The 18,357-nt window shown below is 37.4% G+C and overlaps 1 pseudogene; it reads left to right on the top strand.

Moving 5' to 3' along the window:
- Positions 1–4,884: 4,884 nt before the first annotated feature.
- The window catches only part of LOC116632034, a 29,558-nt pseudogene continuing 16,085 nt past the window's right edge, over positions 4,885–18,357 (top strand).

Below are 18,357 nucleotides of genomic sequence, written 5' to 3'. Positions count from 1 at the left end.
GGATTTATGATCTGTGTGGTGTCAATTTCACAGAGCTTTTGGGAGGCTCAAATAGATGACGTGTCATATAATTCCAAGCATAGCCTAGTTAACTTCAGTGGGATTTAATGACTGGGAGAGGCTGGAACTTGGAACTTCATCCACCCACTTGGATGGGACAGTGGCGGGCAGGCACTCAGCTGCAGCTGGTGCAGTTAGGAATTCTAGCCAGCCAACATAGTTCAGTATTTCCAAGAAGGGTAGAGTGAGAGGCAGGTAGTAGTTAAGGTAGACTGTCTAGCTGACTAGTTAAGAACGTGTCTCTTCAAGTTTCACAGACCTGATTTCACATTTTCCACTTATTGGCTGTATAACTTGAGTAGGTATTTAGTCTCTGTGGCCTCAGTTCACTTACCTGTAAAATGAAAATAATAATATTTTTCCTACAGTACTGTTGTGAGATATTGCATATAAAGCACTTAGCCATCTCCCAGACACAGTAAATTGTATTGCTGTTATCACTAAGCTGTTAGCACGAAGGGAGTTTAATGTTAAATTTTGGGGGAGTGGTTTCTCATGGACAAAGCCAAGCATTATGGCAGGAAGTGGAGAGGACATTACTTGGGCATCCCATCAAGTGACAGCATCAGAGAACTCTATTAGCACATAGCTGTGCTCCACCTCATGTTCTGGGCTGTGGGGAGGTAGAGAAAAAGCAATGCAAATCGCCAAGCTTAAAGGGGCTAGCAGTTTCCTTAGGTAAATAAGACCTAAGGCCAAGCAGAAGTCAAGTAAGCTGCCTAGGCCCCTAAGGGTGAAGGAGACTATAAAGAAGAGTGCCTCAGGGAGAGTCCTGAGAGTGCTAGGCTGGGGTGGATCTGAATCAGGAGCCCAGAAGTCTCAGCAGCTCGTAGAAGAACTTAGCAACCCAGAACTAGCTGGTGTCTGATAAAAAGATTCTGAAGACCTTTTCAAAACTACAAGGTACTAGACTTATGTAAGATAGTATTAGTATTAGCGGAAGGAATGTGGACTCTTACTTTCCAGGAGAAAGAGCATAGTAGGCAATGTTTAAAATAGGCCTGTGATGTCAGACAGACACCTGCAAGGAAGCGCTTGCTGGGGAAAGGGTTTACACGGCAGCTAGCCAGCCTGGGAGGGAGTTGCTAAAGCCCCAAAGATGGGATTATCATGAGATACTCTTCCCGACTATAGTTTCTGTGTCTGGGTCTGGCGAGAGAAGCTTGGCTTTCATTCTTCCTCTATTCTTTTAAAGGAAACATAGACTTTGACTCTGCAGTGAATGACACTACATGGATAGACACTGGCAAACGCATGTCCTAGTTTTCATACCTCATACCGAGAATTTTAAGTTTCATTAAGTACAATTCCTTTATTTGACAGATGAGGAAACTGTGATGCAGTCAAAGGAATTTCGGCCTCTTAGCTAGCTGTGTGACCTGTAAGCCACTTAACCTTCCTGAGCTATTTTCTCCTGATAGGAGAAAGAAGAGAATTGTGTCAATATAGTACAGTGTTTTTGTTTTGATCAAGTGAGATAATTTATGTGAAAGCACTTATAAATGGTAAAGTATACTTTGTAAGTAAATGGTTAATCAGTGGGTCAGATTCTGAGATACCATAAATCTGGACTAGGGGATCAGTTTCTTTCCTATTTCTGGGAATATGTTGACTGGTATTAGCTGTTTGCTTCCTAATTTAATGAAAGGTCTAAATCCTTGCTTTTTCCTGTCTACTCCCTTAGGGCTGTGTTTCTCAAATGTCATAGTAATGAGAATTACCTGAGGAACTTGTTAAAAAGCAGGTTTATAACGCTTTCCCTAGAGAGTCTCAGTTAGTAGGGTGATGTTAGGGCCCAGGATTCCAGTGCTGGGGGACCAAGGACCTCAAGTTACAGAAATATAAACTGAAATTTGTCCCTGGTGAATGAATTTGTTATGAAATGCTTGGTTGTACAGGTTGCAAGACAAGAGCCCAAAGCTGGGAAGTCTGGAGACCCAGACTTTATTCCCAGCTCATGTACCAACCCAGTACTTAGTACAAAGTAGGATTTCAATAAATATCTACCTTAATGAATGGATGAAATAACTTGTCCTGTGATCTCGAATGCGTGCTACTTCCCCTCTGCAGCCGTCTCTCTCCTCATCGTCAGAACTAGATAATCTCTAATACCGTGTCCAGTTTTGCATGCCTTTGACCCTCCCAACTCTGAGGCCTACTGTGGAAACAAGTAATAGCTCATAGAAAGTTGTGTAAGCATCTTGAGAAGCCATACTTACTCTTTCCAGAAAATAAAGGTTTTCGGTAATATAATTTAATTGTCAACTTGGCATCCTATTGAGTTAATGCAATTTGTTAGTGTGGCTGATTTCATTTCAAAGAATGTCTAGCAAAAGGGAGGTTATATTGGTTAATTTCTTACATTATTATACTTAAATTTTAGAAATTTAGAGATAACTCCTTTTAAAACTCCCATGCTTTTCTCATGCTATCAGTAAATGAGTATGTTCTGTCCCCGGTTAGTCCATGTTTGTCCAGATCCTTCTATCTTTTACCATAGCCTCCAGATGGTTTCCCGGGCTCCCCACTCCATTCTATCCTTTTGTTCTACTTTCTTTCACCATTCTTTTCCCAAAACACCTCTTTTTTTTTTAAAACAGCTCTCTTATTAGGGTATTGGAATGACTTTCAAAATGCCTCATTATCTCTCTAAATTTCCAGCCCATCCTCTTCTGTCATCACTCCTTTCTTCAGCCATCCTGGAATCTTGAACTTGTGATTGTTCATCGTGCTTTAGTTCAAGCTGCTTTCTCTGTCCTGAATGACCTTTCTTTGACTCTGTTTATTTTTCTCAAAATTTAAAACCTAGTTCAAATGTCACTTCTACTTTATGGCCTTCCTTGGCTACCCAGCCTGAATTAAGCTTCTCCCTCTGAACTTCCACAGTACCTTTAAAAGAGTATGATTCCACCAGGTAGAAAAAGAGAGGGGTCATTTCAGGCAAAAGAAATAGCAAGAACAAAAATATAAATTAAAAAATAATTAAATGGTATAAATTTAAACATTACTACATATAAATAATAAGAATAGAAATACTAATAATATGTGCATAGACCACGCTTATATAGAATAAAAAGAATATAATGAATACTAATCTTAAGAAGTAGCCTATACCCAAATATATTGAAGCTCCTAGATCTCATGGCCTTCTCTTCCCTCCAAAGATAACCACTGTCCTGAATGTGCTGTTTGCAATTCCTTTGCTTTTTTATACATACATATAAAAGTTTGTTCCTTATATGACATCTAGGTAATTCGTTTTGATTTTTGTATGTTTTGAACTGCATATAAATATTATTATACACTATATTCTTGCCACTTGCATTTTTTCTTAATGTTTTATTTGTAAGGTTTTATCTATGTTGATATGTACATTTCTATAAATATCACATGTTAATCGCTCTGTACTATTCTACCATGTGAATAAATCACAACTCACTTATGTAAAGCTCTTGCTGATGAATATTCATATTGATTTATTTTTTCTTTTTCTCCTTTTTTGTTGGAAAAACTGATATTTGAATATTTTTGTACCTGTCCCCTAGTGTAGAGGTATGAGAGTCTCTGACATGTTCATCTAGGATTTGCATTGCTTGCTCAGGTGGTACATAGATCTTCAATTTTTCTGGATACTGTTGTTTTCCAAAGTGTTTTTGGAAATGTGTAAAATTAGCAATTGGTAATTAGTCGTGTGTTTAAGAAGACTATTGGGAAATAAAGCTGGAAAAGAAAGTTGGAATCAGACTATGCAGTAAGCCGAGGGGCCAGGGTGTTTCAAAGGAAGCCATCACTTGTGAGACCCTATAGGTTACTTACCTTCTCTGAACCTTAGTTTCCTTTTCAGTAAAATGGGGGCAGTAATGCCTTCCTCACAATATTGTTGTGAAGACCTTGGCATGTGGTAATAAATCAATAAATTATTAGATATTAGTATCAGAAAACATGGTGAACTGGGCATGATATAAATAGATTTATATTTTAGAAAGCTAATGGCCCCTGGGTGTAGAATGAATGTTTTCAGGAAGATAGGAAGCTATGGTGGTCATCTAGGTGGTAAAAAAATCCTCATTAATCTTTTAAGATCTAATTCAGGGTTTCTCAACTTTGACACAATTGAAATTTTGAGTTGGTTAATCCTTTGTTTTGGGAGTGCTGTCTTGTGCTTTGCAGGATGTCCCTGGTATCTACCTACCCGATGCCAATAGCAATCCCTCTCTCTCTCTCAGTGTGACAATCAAAAGTATCTTCAGATATTGCCCAATGTCCTCTGGGGGACAAAATTTCAACCACCTGAGAAACTTTGATCTAATTCCAATGTCAACTTATCCATGAAGACTTCCTGGTCTCCTTTAGAAAGATAGAATTGTTCTCTTCCTACAAGTGCCTTTTTATGGCATCTGTCACATTTGTAATTATTTATTTGTCTACTTCTGTACAAGGCCACATTCTTGTAAACCACATTTATCATCATTTGTAAGCACTTAGAACATAGTGGGAACTAATGTAGATTTTTAAAATGTGAATTATCAAATGAATAATTCAACCATTATTACTGAGCATATCCCTTGTCCTAGAGACTGTGTCAGGTGTTGTGCTAAAGCTACAATATTAAACAAAATGGCATGGTTCCTGACCTTGTAGAATTTATAATGTAATGGAAGAGAAGGAATACATATGTAAATAGTAAATTAACAAAATAATTCCAGAGATGATAAATGCCATGAAAGAAATCCAAATGATGTTTTGACAAAAAATAATCAGGGCCTTTATTTATTTTAGGGCCTTTAAGTTTTTCAGGGAAAACAGTGAGGTTTAATTTGACACATGAAAATTGAGGTAAGTAAGCTATGGAAAGAACTAGGTAGAAGAGCTTTACAGGTAAAAGAACTAACTCAAAATTCTTCAGTTAGGGGAGTTTGTGATATCTGAGAAACAGAGAAAAAGGTAGTACAATCAGAACCCAGCCAACACAGGTGAGAGCAGCACAGGATGGAGATGAAGAGCTGGCAAGGATGAGATCATTGTTGGCTGTAGTAAACAATTTGTATTTAATTATAAATATAACGGAAATCTGTTGGACGGTTGCTTAGGAAAGGAGACACATGACCTGGTTTCATCTAGGTCTTTGGCCTGAAGCAACCTAGTTTACTTCTCTGAGCCTTAGACCTCACAGAGATGTTGTGAAGATGAAGTTAATTAACATGTGTGAAGCACTTCAACAGTACCTGGCATGTATTCAATGTGTCTGTATTATGATTATGATTACAATTTTGATTATGATTAACTTTTTAAAATGCAATCTGGCCTTTAATACTTTGACAATTTATGTATACAGAATAAGTTGAAAGGGGGTTATAGGTTAGGAGTGAAAGTAAGAGAGCTATTTAATATTTTAAAAGTGAGGCAAGAGACCTTGGTGGCCTGATCTAAGGATGTAGTAGAGGTCGAAAGAATATCATATTAGTTCTTGATCATTAGAAGGTGGATCTTCAAGAATCGATGATAGATTGCATGTGACCAGTGAGAGAAGTGGGAAATCAAAGGCAGATGCTAGGTTTTTGGCATTTCCAACTGGGAGAATGGTGGTGTCATTCACTGTAATAGGACTGCAAGTGGAGGTCAGGTTTGGGTAGGGAAAGTCAGGAGTTCTACCTTGAATGAATAAAAGCAAGTGAGCAAACATGCAAGCATTAGTAATGAAGTTAAAAATACAGGCATAGATTTGAGATTTTATAGATAGAACCAATAAGATGTTATTATCAGTTATATGTAGCTAGATTAAAAAATGTTAAAATGACTTCTACATTTTTAACTGGGGAGGGGAAGCTCTAACTATAAGGAACAAAAGAGGAGGAGACTTGGGTGTGAGGAAGAAATAGTGAGTTTGGTTTTGGATGTGTGAGTAATAATGGCCGATGGAGAGTTGGGAGTCTGGATGAAGGGGAACACTGAGATGGAGACAATGATTTGGGGTTGACATCAGGTAGCTGAAACTTAATGGGTCAGGAATTAAACTGTGAGACATACCAGGTGTGAGAGCTAGGCAGTGAAGGAAGGAAAAATAAAGAAATGAGATTGAGGAAGAATGTTCAGTAGGAGCATAACTTAAGGGAGTAGTGGCACTGAAAGGAAAGGCACAGGGTTCAGAGGAAAGTGCAACAATCATATCAAATGTTTCTTAAAAGATTTATTTATTTATTATTCAAGAGAGAGCGAGCATGAGCAGAGGGAGAGGCAGAGGGAGAGAGAATCCCAAGCAGACTCCATGCTGAGCATAGAGCCTGGTGCATGGGGCTCAAACCACGACCCTGAGATCATGACCTAAGCTGAAACCAAGAGTTGGATGCTTAGCCAACTGAGCCACCCAGGCGCCCCCAATCATGTCAAATTTTTATGAGAAATTAAATAAAACAAAAAAAGAATTTATTTTTAAATAGCTAGTGCTCAATATTTTTCAGTACAATTGTAAGAAAGGAGCTAAATTAGATTTGGTGAATGCTGAATGAATGAGAGGTAAGGAAGTAGAAGCCCTAGAAGTAGAAGGAAGACACTGCCCTTTGGAGGACCTTGGGAAGACGAGGCAAGGGAAAACTGAGGCAGTAACTTACAGAGAAAGATAAAGCATGTTTGTGAGTTAAAGGAAGAACATCCTGTTGTGGTGAGAATATTAGAAGGAAATTTGATAAGGGAATGCACTGAAGACGTGGGAGAACTTGGAATACAGAGGAGAGGTGGGCGATTAGCCTTGGAGAATTGTCGTCATCCTTCTCCTAAGGCAAAATGGAAAACAGAAAGGCTGACTGAAACTGTAGATGTATTTCGAAGTAAGAAAAGGAACAGTAATAGAAATTAATGGCCATTTCCATGACATTAAGGGGGGTAATGTTTATTTTCATTCAACAAATTCTCACCTTGCATCTGATTTTTGTCAGACACTATTATGGGTACCACAGCATGGAATATACCATATAGAGAGAATTGAGGCAGAAAGAAGTTGAATAAATGGTCTTGGTTCAAAGAAACAGTAAGTGGAAGAATTGGAATTTAAAATTAAATGTGCCTGAATTTAGAGCCTCGTTTCTCAAATATAAGCTATACCCCCACATGAAAATAGCTGACCTTTATTGATTGGTTTGGAATTTTGCTAAGAGAACTGGTAGAAGCTCAAGATTATGTGTTACTGAAGGTGAGTTGATACCTGATATGTTCAGCATTGAATTTAGGTTGGAAGAGAGAGAGAGCAAACTAGGACAGGATATTCAGTTAGCAATAATAGGAAGAGGAGAAGGAACTTTGTGTGTGATGAATGTGAGGAGCAAGATGAGTGAAAGTTAGAGAGTGGGAAAGACAGACAGAGGTAATCTGATCAGAAAGGGCACTTCAAGTTTTGCATCTTGGGGGTGGAGAATATCCACGTAATGGTGAGGGCTGGAGTGTGGTTGTGTCGTATAGGTTGTTATGGTAGAAAATTCCACAAGGAAAGCTTCTAGGAGTACTCATAGAACATGTAAATTGGGGGATAAAACAGTGCAGGGCAGATAACCCCATGTACCTTAATAAAATCCAACGGGTGTATCTGTATTTTATAGAGTTGTCAAAGATAGATAAAATTTTGTGGATTATTTTTTCTTCAAGGAGGCAAAATGTGTGTGTATAGATTTTTAGAATATTTCCTTTCCCCAGATATGGTTAAGCCATATGGCATGCAAAGGGTAAATTCTGAATTATTTGGAAAACTTGACCATATTGAATAACTAATTCTCTTTAAGGTGTTGGCTTACTGACATCATGTTCTTTAAAATGATTCCTACTACCTGTATACTCGCTTAATGTTCTGGCCCAACTGTTTAACTGATTCTTCTGTCACACATGGCCACGTTGGCTATGTGTCTGTCAAATATAGTGCCAGTATATGCAGGAGTCCTCAGAATCCCAAGAAACATCTCTGTTCTTTGGTATTTCAACTGAGCTGCCCTTCTGCCATGTTTGGTAAGCTCTTCCCTTCTTCAGATAACTACTCAGGAAATTCCCACTTGCATTCCACCTGAGAGTTCCAGCTGCTTCCTACCCACTCAGTATTTTTAATAGCTTCCAAAATAGCTTCTGTCATCTAGTTTTTCTGTCTTGCTCCTGATATAAGTACAGTTCCTCAAGTAATAAAAGCAATAATAAATACATATGGTACAGTTTTCAAAATGCTTCCATTAGCACGTTTTTGTCCTCACTTCAATAATGTGAGAAAGCTGGAATTATTTTCACTTTACTGACTGATGACAGAAGTCAAATGATTGTCCAAGGTTGTTTACCTTAGTAAATAAAGGTGACCAGTGTGAAAACCTAGGTCTTCTGAAGTCAACGTTCACTGCCAAGAGCTTCATTCTTTTAAAGAAATATGAAGTTTAGAGTTTGAAGGAAAAGATTTTAGGAATCATCACTTGCAACTTTCCACTTATTGCTAATATCCCATCCTCAGTATCCTTGCAGAGGATCTTTTGGCTCTACTTGGCCTTTTGCATTTTCATATGTAATATAAATTCAGCTACTCGTTTTCTACAAAGTGTCTTACTAGAATTTTGAATGCTATTGAGCTGAATTTGTACATTAAATTTGGGAACATTTGAAATTTTTATAATTTTGTGTCTTTGTATCCATGAACATGTTGTATTTCTCCATTTATTTCAGTAGTCTTTAATTTCTTTTCAAGTATTGTTTCATAGTTTTCGTAGAGCACATCTTTCATTATATTTATTCCTAAAATTTTTGTTTCTGATGCTATTGTAAATGGCATTACATTTTTTTTATTTAAAAAAGTTCTTTCTAAACACTTCTTAAATTTATTTTTTAATTAAAGTATAGTTGACGTATATTAGTTTCGGGTGTACAACATAGAGATCTGACAATTCTATGCATTACACAAAGCTCACCAAGTATAGTCACCATCTGTCACCATACAAAATTATTACATTATTGACTGTATTCTCTATGCTATACTTTTTATCCATGTGACTTATTTATTTTGTAACTGGAAGCTTGTACCTCTTAACTCCCTCCACTTATTTCACCTATCCCTGCACCCCCTTCCGCTGACAACCACTAGCTTGTTCTCTGTATTTATGAGTCTGTTTCTCTTTTGTTGTTTTTTGTTTGTTTGTTCATTTGTTTTGTTTTTTCGATTCTACATATAAGTGAAATCGTATGGTATTTATCTTTCTCTGTCTGACTTACTTCACATAGCATAATATCTTCTAGGTCCGGTATGTGGTGGCAAAAGGCTAAATTTCATTCCTTTTTTATGGCTGAGTAATATCCCATTGTGTGTGTGTGTGTGTGTGTGTGTGTATCTTTTTTATCCATTCATCCATCATTGGACACTTACGTTGTTTCCATATCTTGGCTATTGTAAATAATGCTGCTATGAACATAGGGGTGCCTATGTCTTCTCAAATTAGTGTTTTTGTTTTATTAATAATTGATAATTGACATTGATAATAATTGGATTTGGATCTACCATCTTACTATATATTTTACAAGTTTTCCCTCCTGGGTTTTTTTCCCTTTTTCTCATTTTCCTGCTGTTTTTGCATTGAATAGTTTTTATGATTCCATTTTTGCTCCACCATTATTGGCTATACCTTTTTAAAAATTTTTCAAGTTTTACTCTAGTGTTTTCTATATACATTTTAAGCATTTGCAGTCTATGATTAAATATGTCAATAATTCATCATGTAATAACCTTACAGTAATATATTTTCATTTCCTCTCTCCAGTCATTCATACCATTGTGGTCATGTTTAATTTCTTTATATATAATAAACCCACAAATATATTTAACTTTAGGACATCACATTGTTTATTTTATTTTTATTTTTTTAAAAGACTTAATTTTTTTTAAAGATTTTATTTATTTGAGAGAGAGAGAGAAAGAGAGTGCAGGAGCAGAGGGGAGGGGCAGAGGGAGAGGGTGAAGCAGACTCCCCGCCAAGCAGGGAGCCCCCCTGTGGGGCTCGATCACAGAACCCTGGGACCATGACCTGAGCCGAAGGCAGACGCCCAACAGACTGAGCCAGCGAGGTACCCCAGGGCATCACATCTTTTAAAGTTATTAATTTTAAAAAATGTTTAAATTTGGGTTTGGAAGTTAGTAAAAGTGAAATCTCATCTCATTTCATTCATTTTTGTTCCAGGTATCATGGACTAAGTTTGACATTTTTCCTCATCCTTTAAAAAGATAGGACTTTTTCCTTCTATGATACATTTTTGTTTTGTGAGATGTTAATATTCCAATCTAATGATAATTTAGTGGTTAAATGATTTTAGAAAATGCTGTATACCTAATTTTTCTCTAGGGATTTCACATGTACATTAGCACTTGAAAGAAGTCCTGCAGCTAAAGCAAAGTTATTCAATTTGTTCAAGTCAAGATTGTCAAACCACATTTGACCCTAAAAAGCTTTTCTCTAATGGTACAAACGGTAAATATTTGGTCTTATATGGAACATACTTTGAAGGTCACTGCTTTAGAATATATAAAAGATTTTTATTTTTTATTTTTTATTTTTTTAAAGATTTTATTTATTTATTTGAGAGAGAGAGAGAGAGAGAAAGCACATGAGAGGGGGGAGGGTCAGAGGGAGAAGCAGACTCCCTGTCGAGCAGGGAGCCCGATGCGGGACTCGATCCCGGGACTCCAGGATCATGACCTGAGCCGAAGGCAGTCGCTTAACCAACTGAGCCACCCAGGTGCCCCTAAAAGATTTTTATTTTTATTGTTCCTAAATTCAGAGGCTAAATTATGGATCATATTTCATTCGATCATCCTTTCACATTCCCCCCTTAAAAATAAATTGAATGCCTACCACGTGCCATACATTGTCATTTATACAAATAATGGTGAAGTTGATCTTTTTTTTTTTTTTTTTTAAAGATTTTATTTATTTATTTGACAGAGAGAGACACAGTGAGAGAGGGAACACAAGCAGGGGGAGTGGGAGAGGGAGAAGCAGGCTTCCCGCTGAGCAGGGAGCCCGATGTGAGGCTCGATCCCAGGACCCTGGGATCATGACCTGAGCCAAAGGCAGACGCTTAACGACTGAGCCACCCAGGCGCCCTGAAGTTGATCTTTAAATACAAATTCTCTGCCTTCAAACTTCAAATCTGCCTTCAAGTACTGTGCTTTTTGCACAGTATGGCAGGGGCCTCCATCGAAACTTCTTTATAATTCCCGGTATTTCTAAGCCATTATGGCATGAAAAGTAAAATCCAAACCTACTTTTTTCCTTATTCCATGACCCTGAGTAAATTTCTTCCCTGTTCTACAGAGCGATTTTCCACATCCGCAATCCTCAATGTAATTCTCAACGTACTACAAAATGGTCTCTGAGTATTATTCAGTAAAAGATGAGATTCCCACAGACCTTTTAGTATACAGGCAGTTATTTTCTTTTTTCATTTTCTTTTTAGATATAATTTTTATACAATAAAATTTGCGAGACTTAAGTGTATGGTTTGATGCATTTTTATGAATGCATAGACCTGTGTAATTACCTTTCAGATCAAAGTATAGAAATTGCCTTAAAGGTTTCTTTGTGCCTCTTTATAGTCAATGCCTTCCCCCCTCCCTCTCCCCAGCCACAGAGGTTACAGTTGTTGGAACTTCTATCACCACAGAACTGCTTCATTTGTCTGGAACTTTATATAAAAGGAATTATATACCATGTAGTCTTTTTTTTTTTTTTTTAACAGGCTTAACCCACTCTATTCTTGTATAAAAACATTACATAGTGGCCATGTAGTCTTTTGTATCTGGCTTCTTTCGCTCCACATAATATCTTTGAGATTCATCCAAGTTGCTACCTCGTGTTTTAATGTCAGTAGGGCTTCAGTCTCTTAATCAATACAATGAAAGGGGTTGGGCTAGATGGTCTCTAAGGGCTTCTTGAGTTTTGACAGTAAGTGAGACGCTCTTTCCACTGTTAGGCAAGAATTAAAATGCAGGAATTCTGACCTGAATCAGTTGCCACGACACCATAACAACATTGGGAATGACACCTTTGAATGTGTAATCCAATGAGAGCTTTCATGTTGCATATCTGGGCTGGGAACATTTTATGCACATGTGTTATGTAAGGACAGAAACCATGTTCTATCTCAGGATGCCTTCACTGACTTCTGGGTCCTCCCCTATTCAGCATTTTTTCTGTGTGACTTACTAAGTTGAATTGCCCATATTAACACTTTTAAAAAACTGTTGATAACAAGCTTAGAACTCTAGTGAAAAGCTCCCTCCGAATTTCATTTAGAAATCCGTATGTGTAGTGTTGAAGAGTTTAGGGGTGCCTGGGTGGCTCAGTTGGTCAAGCGTCCAACTCTTGGTTTTGGCTGGAGTCATGATCTCAGGGTCGTGAGATCAAGCCCCACATGGGGCTCCGTGCTCCGAGCCTGCTTGAGATTCTCTCCCTCTTCCTCCCTCTCTACCTCTCCCCCTGCTCGCTTGTGTGTGCATGCGCGTGTGCTCTCTCTCTCTCTCTCTCTCAAATAAATACAATCTTTAAAAAAAAAAGAGTTTAAGAGTCATCCATGGTGTTAGGAAAACTCATATTCGAATCCTGGTGCTTCACTTCTACCTGTGTGACCTTGGGCAAGTCTTAATCTCTCTGAGGTTGTGTTTCCTCGCCTGGAAACAGAGATAAGTCTAGCTCCCTCACAGGGCTGCTGTGAAGAGCCAAATGAGAGAACGCATGCAGAGTGTTCACCGTGCCTGGCACATGGGTAGAGCTGCGTCTAGGATGGCTGTTCGCCCTGACAGACTGCAGAGTCACCTGCATCTACACTGTTTCACTGAACTTCCTTTGTACGCCAGTCCCCTTTGTTCACATTTGCTGGGACAAAGGTGGGCATAAGCAGTGGGTAGGGAACAGCCACAGAACTGTTACTCAATCCTATGAAGAAGAAAACGTCCAATAGAGAATGGAGTGGGACAGGTAAAAGAGAAGAGCAAGCACTGGTCTAGGGGATGAGAAATGGGTTCTAACAACTTGTCTGGTCACAAAACATTTCACAGTCCTGACTGAAGCACTAAATATCATTGGGGATAGCAAACTAGTTGAATGGTTTAGAGTCTGTGTTTTTCATTCAAACCCTGTTCTGCCACTTATTCTCAAATTCCTCAAACTCTCCCAAAGGAAATTCTTGTTATATGTGAAAACAATATAATATAGAAGTTAAAAAAATGAGGCTGGAGTCAGACAGGGGTTTGAGTACTGAAATTGTCATTAACAATATCTGTACAATATGATATAATAGATATAATACATATACAGATATAATACAGATATAATATATCTGTATGGTATGATACTGGTTAATTAATTTCTCTTCTCCTTGGCTTCCTGACCTATAAAATGTTAGTTGTCATGAAGCTTGGTTAACATAAGAAGAACACTTTTAACAGTGCCTAGTATGGAATAATCAGTCAACAAATGTTAGCTGTTATTCATGAAATGGGCCTGATGATACCCACCCCTTCAGGTTGTTGAGGGCATTTAAATGAGACACCATAGGTGAGATGACTGACATAGATATAAATGATACTTTGAGTCCTGTTGTTATAGAAAAATTACAATGTATAAAAAGAAGTCTGGGAATGTGATCAAGGATGAGAAGATTTAAGGAAAAATAAACACCATCAGCACCAAATTAATGGATTTCCTATTTTTTTTAATGGGAGCATAAGAAAAAATGAGTGGAAGAAATTATGTTTGTAGTTTATGTGATCTATATAAAGGAATGCTCTTACTTTTGCTCTGAAATAGGGGAAACCAAGCAGAAATTCTCAAGTAACACAATAAATAATAATAATAATGACAGTGATAATACCAATAACAATAATCATGAAATACATCCTCAGGGAGTGAAATCTGAGAAAGAGTTCTTTCTCAGGGAAGGTCCTTGCTTTATGGAGCCTATTCTAGTGGGAAAGACAAGTAGTAAAGAAGTAAACAGATTAATAACAAGAGAATTCTAGTTAGTGATTATTCTACAAAGAAAATAAAATAAATTGTCGTGAAATGACTGGTATTGGGGATGCAGTAGATAGAGGGTCTGCTTAGATTTTGTTGCAAAGAAATGTCTGTCTGAAAAAAATATATATATTTAAGTTGAAGCCCATATGGGAGTCAACCCCTCACAATCTAGGGGATGAGCTTTCTAGGCAGAAGGTTAAACTCATGAGATTCTAAGGTAGCAATGAGTTCGCATGTTGGAGAAACAGGAAAAGGGCTGATAGTAATAGATTATAATAAGTGAGAAGAAACAATAGTACAAGTTGACATTGGAAAGATTCATTAACATTTTGTAGGACGGAACTTAAAGTCTGGATCTAATTCCAATGTGAGGTCTGATGGAAAACAATCAGAAGCTTTGAGAAGGTGGTTTAATTGATCTGATTTGTATTTTTAAAAGATATCTCAGACTACTGTGTGGAAAACTGACTGGCATAGGGGTCAAAATGGAAGCAAGGAAACTGATGAGGATGCTGGAGCAGCAGTCTTTATGAGAGATGGTTTGGGTCAGGTCACAGTGTAGAGGCCGGTATGTTATAGAAGAAAACTTGACTGGACTTACTGGAAGATTGGGTAGAAAGGAGTCAGATAAGAATCATAGGTTTTTGGCTTGAGAAAGACATTTACTGAGAGGCTCAGGATAGGTAGGATAGGTAACAGAGTACAGTAAGGGTTCAGGGGCTCAAGTCTAAATAGCTGAACTGTGAGTACTCTATGGCTTATTTTACCATTTTCCTTTTGGTGTACGTTTAAGTTGTTATTTTCTTGTATACAGAGCTATACAACTATCAAACTTATATGTTTAGGTTAGTGAATTTGATCTGTTATGTCATTGGCATAAAGAAGTTAGATTACAGATTAAGATATGCATTTAAAATAGTTGTGGACTCTCTACATTGCTCTTCAGAATGGCTGTACGTGTTTCCACAAACTCTTCCACCATTGTCGGTGTCTTTCTTTTTAAGCCTTGTAAATTCAAATTACATCCAATTTCAAGCCATTAAATATTCAGGACACTCTCTGTGGCCAGCTAATGCTAAATATTTTGGGAGGTTGCTGGTGAAAGGGTTATCAGAGAGAACAAAGAATGAAATAATAATAATAATAGCAAATACTTACTGAAAGCTTATGATTGCCAGGAACCATTCTAAGTACTTTATACATGTGCTAACTTATTTAATTTTAATTATTTATTTAAGAGATAGCTATTATTATTATCCAGAATTTCCATATGAACAAACGGAGGCAAGGAGAGAGAAAGTAACTTGTCCAAGCTTAACAGTGGCCATGTAAATCCAGACAATTTACTTCCAGAATCCATCCTTCTAATCATTACATTCTGTTAACAGTCTATAAGACACCTGATTGGTGAATGTTATATTTATATAAAGACAACAACGTGAAATAGAATATGTGGTTCAGATGTCAGTCTGTGTAGTAGTTAGGGAAAAATACGCGTGCGTTGAATAAGTCAATATTGATTTAGTTAAAACTCGGTGAAAGTATTGAAAGAGAGAAATTTTTTCTACTTTCTGCATCTCGGCTCAGTGGCCAGAAAATCCTCCTCCTCATTATCACCATCACTGCCAACTACTGAGTGCCTACCATGTGCCAGGCCCCGAGTTATAAAATATAGGTATTAGCAGCAATCCTTACATTACCATCACCTTTTCACAGATGGAGCTAGGTTAAGTGGAATCCGTAAGATCCCAAGAGGTATGAAGTGGCAGAGCCTATATTCAATCTCAGTTTTTGTGTCTGTGACTAGCTTTAAAATCTTTAACCTTTCTACAGTGACAAATGGAGGGACAAGAAGACGTATTCAAAAGCTAGGTTGTCAAGGTCTAAGGATTCACGCAGATTCCCATATATTCCAACAGGTAAGCTGCACACAAATTATGCGGTCTTTGAAAAGCAAAGATGAATAGGAAGATCTTGATTCTGAGGCTGGGAGGAGTTGCTGGAAGATTTTGTGGATGAAATCACAAGATAAGATTTAAAAATTAAGACTGTATTTTTTAATAAAGTCTGGGTGGCTCAGTCGTTAGGCATCTGCCTTCAGCTCAGGTTATGATCTCAGGGTCCTGGGATGGAGCCCCCCATCGGGCTCCCTGCTTCTCCCTCTCCCATTCCCCCTGCTTGTGTTCCCTCTCTCACTGTGTCTCTCTCTGTCAAATAAATAAATAAATAAATAAATAAATAAATAAATAAATAAAATCTTTTTTAAAAAAAGACTTTATTTTTTAGAGCAGTTTTAGGTTCACAGCAAAGTTCAGGGAAAGGTACAGAGATTTCCCGTATACCCCCTGCCAACCTGCATAGCATAGCTCCCCCACCAGACTGAAACATTTGTTACAATTGATGAGCATAAGATATCATCACCCAAAATCCATAGTTTACACTATGGTTCACTCTTTATGTTGTGCATCCTATGAGTTTTCAGAAATGTGTAATGACATGTGTCCGTCGTTATGGTATCATGCAAAGTATTTTCACTGCCCTAGAAATCTTCTGTGCTCTAATTATTCATCCCTAACCCCACCCCTAACACCTGGCAACCACCGATTTTTTTACTGTATCCATACTTTCACCTTTTCCACAATTTCATACAATTGGAATCTGACAGTACCTACCCTTTTCAGATTGACTGCTTTCATTTAGTAATATGTATTTAAAGTTCCTTGATATCTATTCATAGCTTTTTCTTTTTAAAAGCCAATTTCTTTTTAGACTGAATAATATTCCATTTTTCTGGATATACCAGTTCATTTATCCATTCACCTACTGAAGGACATCTTGATGGCTTCCAAATTTTAGCAATTACGAATAAAGCTGCTATAAATATGCATGTACATGTTTTTGTGTGAATGTAAGTTTTCAACTCTTTTGGGGTAAATACGAAGGAGTGGTATTGCTGGATTGTATGGTAAGAGTGTGTTTAGTTTTGTAAGAAACTGCTAAACTGTCTTCCAAAGTGGCTGTGCCATTTTGCACTCCCACCAGCAATGAATGAGAGTTTTCATTGCTTATAACCTAGCCAGCATTTGGTGTTGTGTCAGTGTTCTAGATTTTGGCCATTCTAATAGTTATGTTGTGGTATCTTTGGTGTTTTAATTTACATTTCCCCAATGAAGTATGATATGGAACATCTTTTCATATGCTTGTTTGTTATCTATACATATACTTTGGTGGGGTGTCTGTTAAGGTCTTTGGCTCATTTTAAAATCAGATTGTTTCTTTTTTTAAAGATTTTATTTATTTATTTATTTATTAGAGAGAGAGGGAGAGAGAACGCGCACATGAGAGGGGGGAGGTGCAGAGGGAGAGAGAGAATCCCAAGTAGACTCTGCACTGAGCACAGAGCCCGACACAGAGCTTGATCTCAAGACCCTGAGATCATGACCTGAGCTGAAATCAAGAGTCAGACGCCCAGTCAACTGAGCTACCCAGGCGCCCCTCCAGCATCATTTATTTAAAAGGTTATCTTTGCTTCCTTGTATTGCCACTGCTCCTTTGTCAAAGATCCATTGCCCATATTTATGTGGGTCTATTTCTGGGCTCTCTAATCTGTTCCATTGATCTATTTGTTCTTTCACCAATACCACATTGTCTTGATTACCGTAGCTTGATAGTAAGCTTTGAAGTCAGGTAGCATCACTCCTCCAAGTTGTTCTTTTTTTCACTTTGCTTTACTCCCTCCACATTGAATGGCAATTCTGGGTCTTCTGCCTCTTCATATAAACTTTGAATCAGTTTGTTAATATCCACAAATAACTTACTGGAATTTTGATTTGGATTGCATTAAATCTGTAGATCAGGTTGGGAAGAACTGACATCTTGATAATATTGAGTCTTCCTATCCATGAACATGAGATATCTCTTTATTTAGTTCTTTGATTTCATTCACCATAGTTTTGTAGTTTTCCTCATATAGGTCTCTAACATATTTTGTTATATTTAGACCTAAGTATTTCATTTCTTTGGGTGCTAATGTAAATGGTGTTGTGTTTTTAATTTTAAATTCCACTTATTCATTGCTGGAATACAGAAAAGTGATTGACTTTTGCATATTAATCTGCAACTCTGTCATAATCACTTATTGGTTCCAAGAGGTTTTTTTTTTTTTTGTCTATTTGTTTGCATTTTCTACATAGACAGTCACATCTGTGACAAGACAATTTTATGTTTTTCTTCCTAATCTATATTCCTTAATATTTTGTAGAATGAATAATAGTTA

The sequence above is a fragment of the Phoca vitulina genome, unplaced genomic scaffold, assembly GCF_004348235.1.
Source record: "Phoca vitulina isolate PV1807 unplaced genomic scaffold, GSC_HSeal_1.0 scaffold6, whole genome shotgun sequence".
Taxonomy (NCBI): Eukaryota; Metazoa; Chordata; class Mammalia; order Carnivora; family Phocidae; genus Phoca; species Phoca vitulina.
The sequence above is the reverse complement of the archived record's forward strand: the minus strand, read 5'-3'. Positions and strand labels throughout refer to the sequence as shown.